This window comes from Octopus sinensis, linkage group LG4, assembly GCF_006345805.1.
Source record: "Octopus sinensis linkage group LG4, ASM634580v1, whole genome shotgun sequence".
NCBI classification, from domain to species: domain Eukaryota; kingdom Metazoa; phylum Mollusca; class Cephalopoda; order Octopoda; family Octopodidae; genus Octopus; species Octopus sinensis.
In genome coordinates this window covers 147,318,858-147,332,620 of record NC_043000.1, presented here as the reverse complement: position 1 = coordinate 147,332,620, position 13,763 = coordinate 147,318,858, and positions in this window count along the sequence as shown.

The window sequence follows — 13,763 nt, the reverse complement described above, 5'->3', positions numbered from 1 at the left end:
TGTAACTGGTACTTATTTAATCGACCCCGAAAGGATGAAAGGCAAAATCGACCTCGGCATAATTTGAACTCAGAACGTAGCGGCAGATGAAATACCTATTTCTTTACTACTCACAAGGGGATAAACACAGAAGGGACAAACAGGGACAGACAAACAGATTAAGTCGATTATATCGACTCCAGTGTGTAACTGGTACTTATTTAATCGACCCCAAAAGGATGAAAGACAAAGTCGACCTCGGCAGAATTTGAACTCAGAACGTAGCGGCAGACGAAATACCTATTTCTTTATTACCCACAAGGGGCTAAACACAGAAGGGACAAACAAGGACAGACAAACGGATTAAGTCGATTATATCGACCCCAGTGCGTAACTGGTATTTATTTATCAAATCGACCCCGAAAGGATGAAAGGCAAAGCCGACCTCAGCGGAATTTGAACTCAGAACGTAGCGACAGACGAAATACCGCAAAGCATTTCGCCCGGCGTGCTAACGTTTCTGTCAGCTCGCCGCCTTTTCATTTCGATACCTAACGCGTGGCATATCGTGCATCTATTCAGGGTGAGCACGAATATTTGATCACTATAAACAAATCATTTGTGTAGGTTGTTCGGTAAAAGCTGAACATTCACACTTCGTCTTCGACGAGAGAGTCCATCATCTATATTGATATCTAGAGAACCTGGTATATTTGTTGTGAGATACTCACCCAGTAGAGATGTCAGCAGTTCGTATCCTGCTTTGTAAAATGCCTCAGCCAATATCAACAACCGATTCAACCCAAACTGTAAACAGGACCGGCCGTATTCTAGATATTGGCGGGTGATGCATTCGTATTGGCCAGAGAAAATAAATTCTCTGGGTTTTTTTGGATGTGGGGAAAAAGTTACTATTTATTCTAGGGACATCTGCCCCCTATATGCTTAACAACTAACTAAACGAACCAACAAAAGAGTTTCTGCACAGTTACTGGACCTGCTAGAAATAGCAGCCAAATTTTTCTTAAATCACATCCTACCGTTTAAAAAAAGAGGACACATTGGACAACGTAGTTCCTGAGCTATAAAGTGACAGACTAGTCACGACTAGCAGTAGTAGTAGTTTGTAGTGGAGTAGTGGTGGTGGCGGTAGCAGTGGAAATGGTATGCTTGCCCCTGTGGCTAATAAAAAAAATATTATTATCATTATTATCAAAGCGGTGAGATGGCAGAATCGTTAGCACGCTGGACGAAATGCTTCGCGGTATTTCGCCCGTCGCTACGTTCTGAGTTCAAATTCCGTCGAGGTTAACTTTTCCTTTCATCCTTTCGGGGTCGATAAATTAAGTACCAGTGAAACACCGGGATCGATGTAATCGACTAGTCCCCTCCCTCAAAATTTCAGGCCTTGTGCCTATAGTAGAAAGGATTATTATTATTATTAGATGGCGGCGAGTTGGCAGAATCATTAGCACGCTGGACGAAATGCTTAGCAGTATTTGACCGTCGCTACGTTCTGAGTTCAAATTCCACCAAAGTCGACTTTGTCTTTCATCCTTTTGGGGGTCGATAAATTAAGCACCAGTCAATATTGGGGTTGTTGTGATCTACAAATTTCAAGCCTTGTGCCTGTAGTAGAAAAGATTCTTCTTCTTCTTCTTCTTCTTCTTCTTCTTCTTCTTCTTCTTCTTCTTCTTCTTCTCTTATTATTATATATTATTTATTATTATTATGATGAGAGAGTTGTGCATGCCATCAAAGTGACACTGGGGTAAAATATACAAAACCCAACATACCCATCAAGACTACCCGTCTGATAAGGTACACCAGGCACATGCTTACAACTATATGTGCATGACATGATGATCTCATATCAAAATAAACAGCACATGACCTTGCAAGTGGGGCCCAGTTAGAATTGTCTTTAGGTCAAGTTGCCCATCCTACTCAAAGGGTCCTTCAATAAGGGTTGTTTAAAGATATTGAACAAAAAGCCATGTTTCCAGAGGCGAATTATCCAAACCCCAAAGAATTCCTCTCAAAACATGGCTATGATGCCCCCCCCCCACTACTTCTGCTCGTGATCAGAGATGCATGTATCGTCAGCCACTAAGGGACATGCTCAAATGGTTATGGTCAAACAACTGACGAGCAAATCTGTTGTATTGAGCAGAATATTTGCAGTAACCCATCTTTTATACCAAGACAAAACAATGTACATGATAATACTTCCAATCAGTTAAGATCAGAAGCCACAAGAGCCACTGCCTGGTACTGCATCAGGGCATTATTATTACTATTATTATTATTATTATTATTATTATTATTATTATTCAGTAGTTTTATTTTTATAGCGTGCTTTCACTTCACTACCGAGCGCAGCTCTGTGTGCCTTGGGTATGTGCTGTGATTTGTTGTGATGCTCTGATGGTTATTGTATGGAAAGTGTTCTGCGTAGGATGTGTGCAGTGCCTAGTAGTGCAATTTTCTGTATGTTATATGTGTTTGTAAGTCCTGGTGTTTTTGTTATGTATTTGTCTGAATATTTTTTTATCATGCCTAATGCACCTACTATGATAGGAATTGTTTCTGTTTTCAGGTTCCACATTCTAGTTACCTCTATTTCCAGGTCTTTGTATTTTGAGAGTTTCTCCATTATTATTATTATTATTATTAGAATGTGAATACGTTAGAGAAAAATGATTATAAGATTAGAGCTTAAAGAAGAGGAACAGAGAAAAGTAAAAGAAAAACAGAAACATAAAAGGAAGGGGGGGCAGATTTGGTAAATAAAAAGAAGGGCCAAATGAAGTAAGAATGAAGAGAAGGAAAAAGATGGGAGACACGAAAATAAGAGATGGTGTAGGGGTAGAATAAAGGAATGGTGGAAAAGAAGAAGGAAGAGGAAGGAAAATAAGATGGGAATGGAGTGCAGAAAAAAGGAGAGGATTAAGGAAGATAGAAGAGGTGAAGGAGGAGAAGAGGGAAAAGAAGGAGAAGGAGGAGAAGAAAAAGAAAGATAAAGAAGATTAAGATGGAGGAGAAAGAGGCGGAAAAAGGAAGATGAGGAGAAGAACAAGGATGATGATGATGATGATGATGATGATGGGGAGGTGTAGAAGAAGAAGGAAAAAAACACGAGAGAGAAACAGGTGAAGAAAGAGAAGAGGAAAAGAAGGAAAAAAAGAAAGAGGAGGAAGAGAACAATGATGATGATGCTGATGTGGAGGAAGAAGAGAAGAAATGGAAGAGGAGGAGATAGAGGAAAAAGAAGAAGAGGACAAAAAGGAGGAGGAAGCGGAGAAGAAGAAGAATGAAACGAGAGAAAGAAACAAACGCAGAAGAGGAAGGAGAAGGAGGAGAAAGAGGAAAAAAGAAGAAAAACAGAAAGAGGAGGAAGAGAACAAAGATGATAATGATAATGATGATGATGTGGAGGAAGAAGAGAAGAAAAGGAAGAGGAGGAGATTGAGGAAGAAGAAGAAGAGGACAAAAAGGAGGAGGAAGTGGAGAAGAAGAAGAATGAAACGAGAGAAAGAAACAAACGCAGGAGAGGAAGGAGAAGGAGGAGAAAGAGGAAAAAAGAAGAAAAACAGAAAGAGGAGGAAGAGAACAAAGATGATAATGATAATGATGATGATGTGGAGGAAGAAGAGAAGAAAAGGAAGAGGAGGAGATTGAGGAGAAGAAGAAGAGGACAAAAAGGAGGAGGAAGTGGAGAAGAAGAAGAATGAAACGAGAGAAAGAAACAAACGCATGAGAGGAAGGAGAAGGAGGAGAAAGAGGAAAAAAGAAGAAAAACAGAAAGAGGAGGAAGAGAACAAAGATGATGATGATGATGGTGATGATGATGATGGGGAGGAGGAGGAGGAAGAGAAGAAGCAAAAGAAGACAGTGGAAGAAGAGGAGCAAGAGAAAAGAAGAGAAGGAGAAGAAGAATAAAGACGAAGAAGAATGAAGAAGAACGAAGAAGAACGTTAGTTGTCTTTCTCGTAGTGCTGGTAATAAAAAAGCCTCGGTTCTCAGTTGTAGTAGATCTTAAAAACCAGCAGAAGTAGTCTTAGCAGCAGTTCTAGTAGAAACAGTACTGGAAGAATAAGAAGTATTAGAAAAAGCAGAAAACTAAAGAAAAATGAAGGAAACAGCAAAAAACAAATAACAGCAAAAAGAGAATTTCAGTTATGCAAATATATTTTGGAATATAATTTTTAGATACTAGTTCACCCCAAACTAAATGGATAAATAAATAAATGGAGTGGCTGTGTGGTAAGTAGCTTGCTAACCAACCACATGGTTCCGGGTTCAGTCCCACTGCGTGGCACCTTGGGCAAGTGTCTTCTACTATAGCCCCGGGCCAACCAATGCCTTGTGAGTGGATTTGGTAGACGGAAACTGAAAGAAGCCTGTCGTATATATGTATATATATATGTGTGTGTGTGTGTGTGTGTGTCTGTCTGTCCCCCCCAACATCGCTTGACAACCGATGCTGGTGTGTTTACGTCCCCGTCACCTTGTGAGTGAATTTGGTAGACGGAAACTGAAAGAAGCCCGTCGTATATATGTATATATATGTGTGTGTGTGTGTGTGTGCGCGTGTGTGTTTGTCCCCTTAGCATTGCTTGACAACCGATGCTGGTGTGTTTACGTCCCCGTCACTTAGCGGTTCGGCAAAAGAGACCGATAGAATAAGTACTGGGCTTACAAAAGAATAAGTCCTGGGGTCGATTTGCTCGACTAAAGGTGGTGCTCCAGCATGGCCGCAGTCAAATGACTGAAACAAGTAAAAAGAAAAAGAAAAAAAGAAAAAAGGAAAGAGTCCTTAGGAATTCCAGGGTATTTCATATTCTTTTTCTTCTTATCCTCTTTGCTGAAGTACTTGTTTCAGTCATTGGGCAGCGGCCATACTAGAGCACCGCTTTGGAGGATTTTAGTCGGACAAATCGATTCTGTCTCCCTAATTCACTCATAAGGCAATGATCAACCCGGGGTTATAGTAAAAGACACTTGTTCAAGGTGCCGCACAGTGGGACTGAACCCGAAACAGCATGGTCGCAAACCGAGCTTATTAACCACGGAGGTATGCCTGCACCTATTTATAATATTTATCCAAGGGACAAGTGGTTGGTTTAATTCATTTGATGCACAACAGATTGTTGCTATTTATTACCGTTATTTGTTTCTTGTTATTTGTTTTCTTTCTTCCAATTTAAAATCCATCGTATCTGTTTCTTTATTACCCACAAGGGGCTAAACATAGAGGGGACAAACAAGGACAGGGGCAAACGGATTAAGTCGATTACATCGACCCCAGTGCGTAACTGGTACTTTATTTATCGACCTCGAAAGGATGAAAGGCAAAGTCGACCTCGGCGGAATTTGAACTCAGAACGTAACGGCAGGCGAAATACGGCTGCGCATTTCGCCCGGCGTGCTAACGGTTCTGCCAGCTCGCCGCCTTATAAAATCCATCGTATCATCAACAGTTGCTTGTCTGGGAAGATATTAGCCTCTTTGACAAACTAATATAAAAGAAGTCACTCCCAACTGGATTTGAACTCGATATAGTGAGTACCTAAATCAAATGCCGTAAAGCATGTGATATAAGTCGTAGGTTGTTGGAATCATTGTATAACAAAGAAACTGATGAGGAGTCTAGCGGTTCATGTCTCATCTTCAGTGATGAGATGCATATATCGTGCTCAAGGGAGTTAATCTTGAACAGTTTCATCTACAAGTAGAAACTGCAAGGCTCTAAACAACTTATCAGAGCTTTGATGAAAATTGCACTCATGTTACATTAGCTTGTAGTTCTTATGAGTTTAACGTCCCGCCCCCAATTATCTTGGATATATAACTTCGAGAGGGCTGGGTAAATGATTTACTCTTGATATTCCTTTTATTGTAGGCACAAAATCTGTTATTTCAGTGGAGGGGCCAGTCTATTTCGTCGACCCCCCCCCCCCAGTGCTCAACGAGTACTTATTTTATCGGCTCCAAAAGGATGAAGGGCAAAGTCGACATCGGTAGGATTTGAGTTAAGAACGTAAAGCCGGAAGAAATTCTGTTGAGTATTTTGTCCGGCGTGATAACCATTCTGCCGGCTCCACTTAATATTGGTTTAAAATTTTGGCACAAGGCTAGTAATCTTGAAGGAGGAGATTAGTCGGTTACATCGACCCCAGTACTCAGCTGGTACTTATTTTATCGACCCTGAAGGATGAAAAGCAAAGTCGACCTGGGCAGAATTTGAGCTAAGAACGTAAAGCCAGAAGAACCGCTGCTAAGCATTTTGTCTGCACGCTATGATTCTTATTTCTTTACTACACACAATGGGCTAAACACAGAGTGGACAAATAAGGACGGACAAACGGATTAAATCGATTACATCGACCCCAGTGCATAACTGGTACTTAATTTATCGACCCCGAAATGATGAAAGGCAAAGTCGACCTTGGCGGAATTTGAACTCAGAACGTAACGGCAGACGAAATACCTATTTCTTTACTACCCACAAGGAGCTAAACACAGAGGGGACAAATAAGGACAGACAAACGGATTTAGTCGATTATATCGACCCCAGTGCGTAACTGGTACTTATTTAATCGACCTCGAAAGGATGAAAGGCAAAGTCGACCTCGGCGGAATTTGAACTCAGAACGTAACGGCAGACGAAATACCGCTGAGCACTTCGCCCGGCGTGCTAATGATTCTGCCAGCTCCCCTTAATATTGAAGATAAATTATTCTATTGAATCTCCTGTGATACCTATGGGACGAACGCGCGTGCTTTAGTGGTTAGGTTGTTGAGCTTGTGATCATAAGGCCGAGGGTTCAGTTCCCGGACCGGGTGGCACGTTGTGCCTTTGAGTAGGGCACTTCGTTTCATATTGTTCCAGTCTACTCAGCTGTAAATGAATACCAGCCGGTTGCTAGTGCAGTTCTTTCTTTCTCCAGCTGTCACATCCCGGGTGTTCCACCATGTCAAGTGTGTCCATCGCGAGTGCCGGTTGGCTGTATTGCACTTTTGTACCCACAGCATTCAATGCGTTATGGGACTCACTAAAGCATGTTAGACGATCAAGCGTTTATGGCAACGCCGTTACCTTTCGAAACATTTTCATTACTTCTGTTACATCTAGGATCCTTTTTAGTAGGAGGAATATATTCCAATCTACCCGTAGATGCTTATTTTATTGATATCAGAGTAATGAAATGCAGCAAAGACTAAATTTGAGAAAGACATCTAATTTTCTATATGGCAACGTATTTTTCATCCACAGAAAGAAAAGAGAAATGAAATTCAAGGCAGAAAATTTTAGTGAGGCACTCCTATTCCAATCGAAGTTAGGATAATGGAGATCCACTTTATTTGAAAACTAAAAATAATAAAATAGAAACAAGGGAAGACAAGACTCGCCATTGAACCATCGAGCTGAAAAGCATTTATGGAGGTAGTTATTTTGAAAATAACGGATAATAAAGTGTTAGGTATGGATCTATGTTTCTACGTTAACGTAAGATCAATATAAAAGAATTGAAGGACTTGAGAAAGGAGTATACTGCAAAAACGTTCGCTTACTTGTATGGCATATGCTATTAACACATAATAAGAAAGATTCTTTTTTTTTTCTTTGCAGCAAGACTTATTGTTAAGATATTTTACTTGCAGCATTACACCCACTGCCCAATGCTGTTAAAATACGTCATCGCAAAAAAAATAACCTAGTGTTACTTCCCCCGTTCTACACTTTGTAAATAATAATAATAACAACAACAACAATAATAATAAATGCCCCGATGCCAGGCTCTGGCTTTCATGGCTTCTGATCTTAACTGATTGGAAGTGTTATCACGTACATGTTTCGCCTTGATATAAAAGATGGGCTACTGCAAATATTCTGCTCAATACCACAGATCACAGATTTGCTTGTCAGTTGTTTGACCGTAACCAATTGAGCATGTCCCTTGGTGGCTGACGATATGTGTATGCCTGAGCAGAAGTAGTGGGGGAGCATCATAGCCATGTGTTGAGAGGAATTCTTTGAGGTTTGAATAATTCACCTCTGGAAACATAGGTGTTTCGTTCAACATCCTTTTGAGCGGGATGCACTCGGAGCACTAACAACCAAGTTCGAGAAATATATCAGAGAAATCGGAATTGACATGAGAGTAGAGCAAGCTTAATAAACGACCCTGTTGGGGACAGTTAGGATTTTGAGATTGGTTCTTGAATGTTGAATGTCTCCCACGATAATTAACAACCAAATATCGAAGCTTATAATGTGCAGAAAGAGATCCTGTGAGACACTTGACAGCAGGCTGCTGTCCGCTCTCACAGAATCTATCAGAACAAACAAAACCGAGCGTTCTGAGAAGTGAAACAACAACAACAACAACGACAGCAGCAGCAGCAGCAGCAGCAGCAGCAACAACAACAACAACAACAACAACAACAGCAGCAGCAGCAATTCCCTTGTCTCACGAGTTGAACAGAACAAATCACGGTTATAAAATGCTTGACAAGACCATCTCACACTTGCTCTATATGGATGATCTGAAATTATATGTAAATAACAAGGATCTGAAAGGGCTACTAGTAACTGTGAAAAAATATGGAATTCGGCCTTGACAAGTATGCAAAAGCTTCATTCAAACGTAGTAAAGTGACAGCTAACACCATGCAATAGGTTGTACTGGGTTACATGTTACCAGTAGCACTCGAAAGTGACCTGACATACATACATTTCGTGAAGTTGGTTTTTATTTTAAGATCGGCATTTTTAGTATTCTACCGTTCTCTTTTAGCGTTCGAATGTTATTTGTGCCATCTTTGATTTTATGAGGCCTACGGCATTATTTAGCCTTTAACAACCCATTGGCGTGTAAGCAGGAATTTAAGGTGATGTCAATTGGTTTTGCAAAATAAGAAAAAAATTGCATGAACCATTACGATGTGACGAAGTGCGTGTTGATGGTATTTTTTTTGGCTTCAATAAAAGTATTTAATTTTTTAGCAATATATCTGTATTTTTATGTGATGTACCTCGTTCGTATACTGTTCGGAAATGTGCTGTTAGAAAAGAAGACAGTAACAGTACTTCTTGTTTTAATAATTGTAAGTATTTCTACGATTTGTAATATATGGTGTAATTATTTGTAGTTTTGGTAAATGTCCATTGTTGGAGGAAAATTGTACTGGGGAACACACGAAGTTTATACAGATTCTGAAGTCTGCTTCTCGCACGTTCGTCATTTTTGAATTTACCTCACGCGTTATTTTAGACCAAGATTTTATTTGTCTCTTTTTATCAAATGTTCATCACTCAATGAGATTTCTGGCCGTGACCATCTCGTGATATTTTCTTGCAAATTGTACACATGACTACTTTATCCACTACATTCAGCCGTTTTAAGTACAGTAAGGTGAAATGTAAAGGCAATTTGGCTACTCTTTCTAGAGCTTTCCTTCATTGGAGTGTATGCATATTTGTCACACACACAGGCATGAATTTCAGTAATTGATAATGAAAACCAAGGTAGATGACAATCAGGCTTGACTAACCTGTAGGCAGAGCTGAAGAGAAAACGTTCATTTCTTCCACTTGCGGTGCAGATTGATGTAGAAACATTAACACACACACTTTCAATAAAACATGCTGGGTTTATGTTTTTGCCTGACATCAATTGCGTCTCCGGTATCTTCTGCAGAATTTATACGAGCATATTGTCATTATTTATAATGAACGGTGAATCCATGTCCATAGGAGTGCGAATGTAACTGTAACAATGTGAAGTAATATTTGCTATAAATTTTTGTCCATTCCTTCTTTTCATTATATTCCTACAAAGCACGCTATATCACTACGTTATTATTTCCAGTTCATAGCAGGAGTTAGGCCTCGAATACTTCATTTTGACAGTGTTAAAAATATTTTATTTTTCTGTCGAAATAAGAAGATATTACGACAGAGATGTGTCAACTGCTTGAATAAAGAAAGGAAAAATAGTCAAAGAAAGAAAGAGCTGCAGGGAATTCAAAGACATCACTGTCAGAAATATGACACAAGCTAATCTAGAGAAAGCGGGTTTAGCGTCGCGACAGTGCGAGCAAAAAACATGTGTGCGAGGAACGGGATTATTTCGACGACTGCAAATAGGAAGTTTTGGTGTTTGCGTTTCCTCCAAGAGCATTAATACTTACCACCACAATTTAGTCTCTGCGTCAGTAATTTCTGTATTTGTATTACTCTTTTACTCTTTTACTTGTTTCAGTCATTTGACTGCGGCCATGCTGGAGCACCGCCTTTAATCGAGCAACTCGACCCCGGGACTTATTCTTTTGTAAGCCCAGTACTTATTCTATCGGTCTCTTTTGCCGAACCGCTAAGTGACGGAGACATAAACACACCAGCATCGGTTGTCAAGCAATGCTAGGGGGACAAACACAGACACACAAACACACACACGCATACATATATATATACATATATACGACAGGCTTCTTTCAGTTTCCGTCTACCAAATCCGCTCACTTGCCCAGAAGACACTTGGCCAAGGTGCCACGCAGTGGGACTGAACCCGGAACCATGTGGTTGGTAAACAAGCTACTTACCACACAGCCACTCCTGCGCCTTATATATATATTTCTTGTATATATATTTCTGTTTTATTGGTCAAATCATATTTTTATACTTTTGTTGATATATTCAAGCTGCTCGAAGATATGTTACACATTGTTAGCTCCTAATCAGACGATGAATACATAGTCTTCTAATATTTGGTTGCAGATTTCTTAAAGGTATTTGTGCAGGATGTGCAGATTATTCATCCAGATGTTTTGTAATATGTTTCCAGTTTTGAGTCACAGTAGCGGTTTGTATTGTATTGTATTGCTTCTCCTGTTGTTACTTATTTTTGTTCACTATTCTGCGCGATTCTGTGAATGTACTGAGTATTCTGTTTCTTTATTGCCCACGAGGGGCTAAACATAGAGGGGACAAACAAGGACAGACAAACGGATTAAGTCGATTACATCGACCCCAGTGCGTATCTGGTACTTAATTTATCGACCCCGAAAGGATGAAAGGCAAAGTCGACCTCGGCGGAATTTGAACTCAGAACGCAACGACAGACGCAATACCGCTAAGCATTTCGCCCGGTGTGCTAACGTTTCTGCCAGCTCGCCGCGAATGTACTGAGTATTCATCCAAATAATTTGAAATAATTTATTTCCAGTTGTTGGTCTTTGGAGTGACAATAGAGGTAGGCATCTGTTGTGCTGTTTTTCCTAATTCTTCGCTCATTGTTTAGTGCGTTAATGTTGCTGATATGTTATACATATAACTTTCGTTTGAGGAAATTCACTTTCCTTCCAAATTATGATTGCTCAATCTATTTAATGCCATACATTTGTGACCATCAAATTGTTCTTTTTGAGTCTTTCCCATGTCTGCTTTATCCTCTAACTTAATTTTTGAATACATATTGCCATACTGTTGTGACCATCAAATTGTTCTTTTTGAGTCTTTCCCATGTCTGCTTTATCCTCTAAATTAATTTTTGAATACATATTGCCATACAGTTGTGACCATCAAATTGTATGTGTGACAAATATGCATACACTCCAATGAAGGAAAGCTCTAGAAAGAGTAGCCAAATTTCCTTTACATTACACCCTACTGTATTTAAAACGGCTGAATGTAGTGGATAAAGTAAGTTATGTGTACAATTTACAAGAAAATATCACGAGATGGTCACGGCCAGAAATCTCATTTTTTAGCTCCTGCAAGGTCTTTCTACCAATTTTTGTTCTCTAACTAGATCTGTTTAAAGAATTTTCAATTTGTATATCTCCCGAATCTTTGCATTTCTGTCTGTACATGTTTGATATGTTTCGCTTGTAACAATTTTTATTGATCAATTCCTCATTTATATCAAATTGTATAATTTTGTTTTTATCAAAACACGTTCTTATCTCAATTTCTGAAATGGAATTTAATATTCTTCAGGTAACACCTCTGTTTTCATTTACAATTTACTACACGGAAAGATTATGTCAACATTTGCAGAAAAAAAGAAAGAAACAAATAGGCGCAGGAGTGGCTGTGTGGTAAGTAGCTTGCTAACCAACCACATGGTTCCGGGTTCAGTCCCACTGCGTGGCACCTTGGGCAAGTGTCTTCTGCTATAGCCCCGGGCCGACCAATGCCTTGTGAGTGGATTTGGTAGACGGAAACTGAAAGAAGCCTGTCGTGTATATGTATATACATATGTATGTGTGTGTGTGTTTGTGTGTCTGTGTTTGTCCCCCTAGCATTGCTTGACAACCGATGCTGGTGTGTTTACGTCCCCGTCACTTAGCAGTTCGGCAAAAGAGACCGATAGAATAAATACTGGGCTTACAAAGAATAAGTCCCGGGGTCGATTTGCTCGACTAAAAGGTGGTGCTCCAGCATGGCCGCAGTCAAATGACTGAAACAAATAAGTAAAGTAAAGTAAAGTAAAGTAAAGAAACAAATTTGGTAACAAATGATATTCCAGAAAGTCAACGTTTTACAGAGAAAGGTTTAGGAATAGTGGTTTAGTATGGGCCTGTGAGCGAGATGAAGTGAGATGAAGCGAGATGAAGGTGTGATGAAGAGAAAGACAGGTTGGTAAGATGAGCCTGAGTAAAGTGGTATGCAATTGCCGGCTAGCTCTGACGAGCAGAGGATGTTGTTTGAATTGTTTTAATGATAGAATAAGAAAAGTTTGAAGACTTCGATTGTGGATTAGAGATTTTAACGTGTTAGCAGGTGTACCTTTGCCAATCAGTCAAATGGTCGTCTGTTGCATATAGTTTAGTGTATTTGTAGCAGCGACACAGATATGAAGGTAATCGTCCATTGTAGATCTTAAGTTTTGTAGAGGATCACCATCTAATGAGAGTTGAAATAATTTCTCTTCGCGAAGAAGGGAGCCAGATTTTTGGGCGTAGTTTTTATCTATGTTTTACATGAATGGCCGACAGTAATGTAAAGATCAATGGTTTTTGTTATTGATTATTTATCGATTTCAAGAATTGTAGCTGCTTGAGCTTTTATTGTATCGCGGGATCAACAATTTACACTCCTTAAATAATTGAAAATTAAGCTACGAGACAATCAGGGATGTTGTTTAAATTGATTTAATGATAGAATAGGAAAAGTTAGAAGACTTCGACTGTGGATTAGAGATTTTAACGTGTTAGCAGGTGTACCTTTGCCAATCAGTCAAATGGTCGTCTGTTGCATATAGTTTAGTGTATTTGTAGCAGCGACACAGATATGAAGGTAATCGTTTTGATCAATCGTAATATGAAGGTAATATAATTGTTTTGTATTCTCCAACTCACTTCTGCCAATGTAGCAACATTTACTAAAACTTTAAATAATTACACCATATAATATAAATTATATAAATATATATAAATTAAATATATATAAATATATAAATTATATATAAATATATATAAATTAAATATATATAAATATAATAAATTATATATAAATATATATAAATTATATATAAATTATATAAATATATATAAATTAAATATATATAAATATATATAAATAAACCTTGGTAAACATGCTAAAGTTCTCACAGGTTCAGGTAATCGTAATTTACAAAGGTAGCTATTAACATATTTCACTACCTTATAGGACAGAGTTCAAATCCTAGGAGATATCATAAAGAGGACGGTCGTAATCAACAGTACTGTGTTTCATTTTCCTGTCTTTATCGTTATTATTATCATCAGCTTGC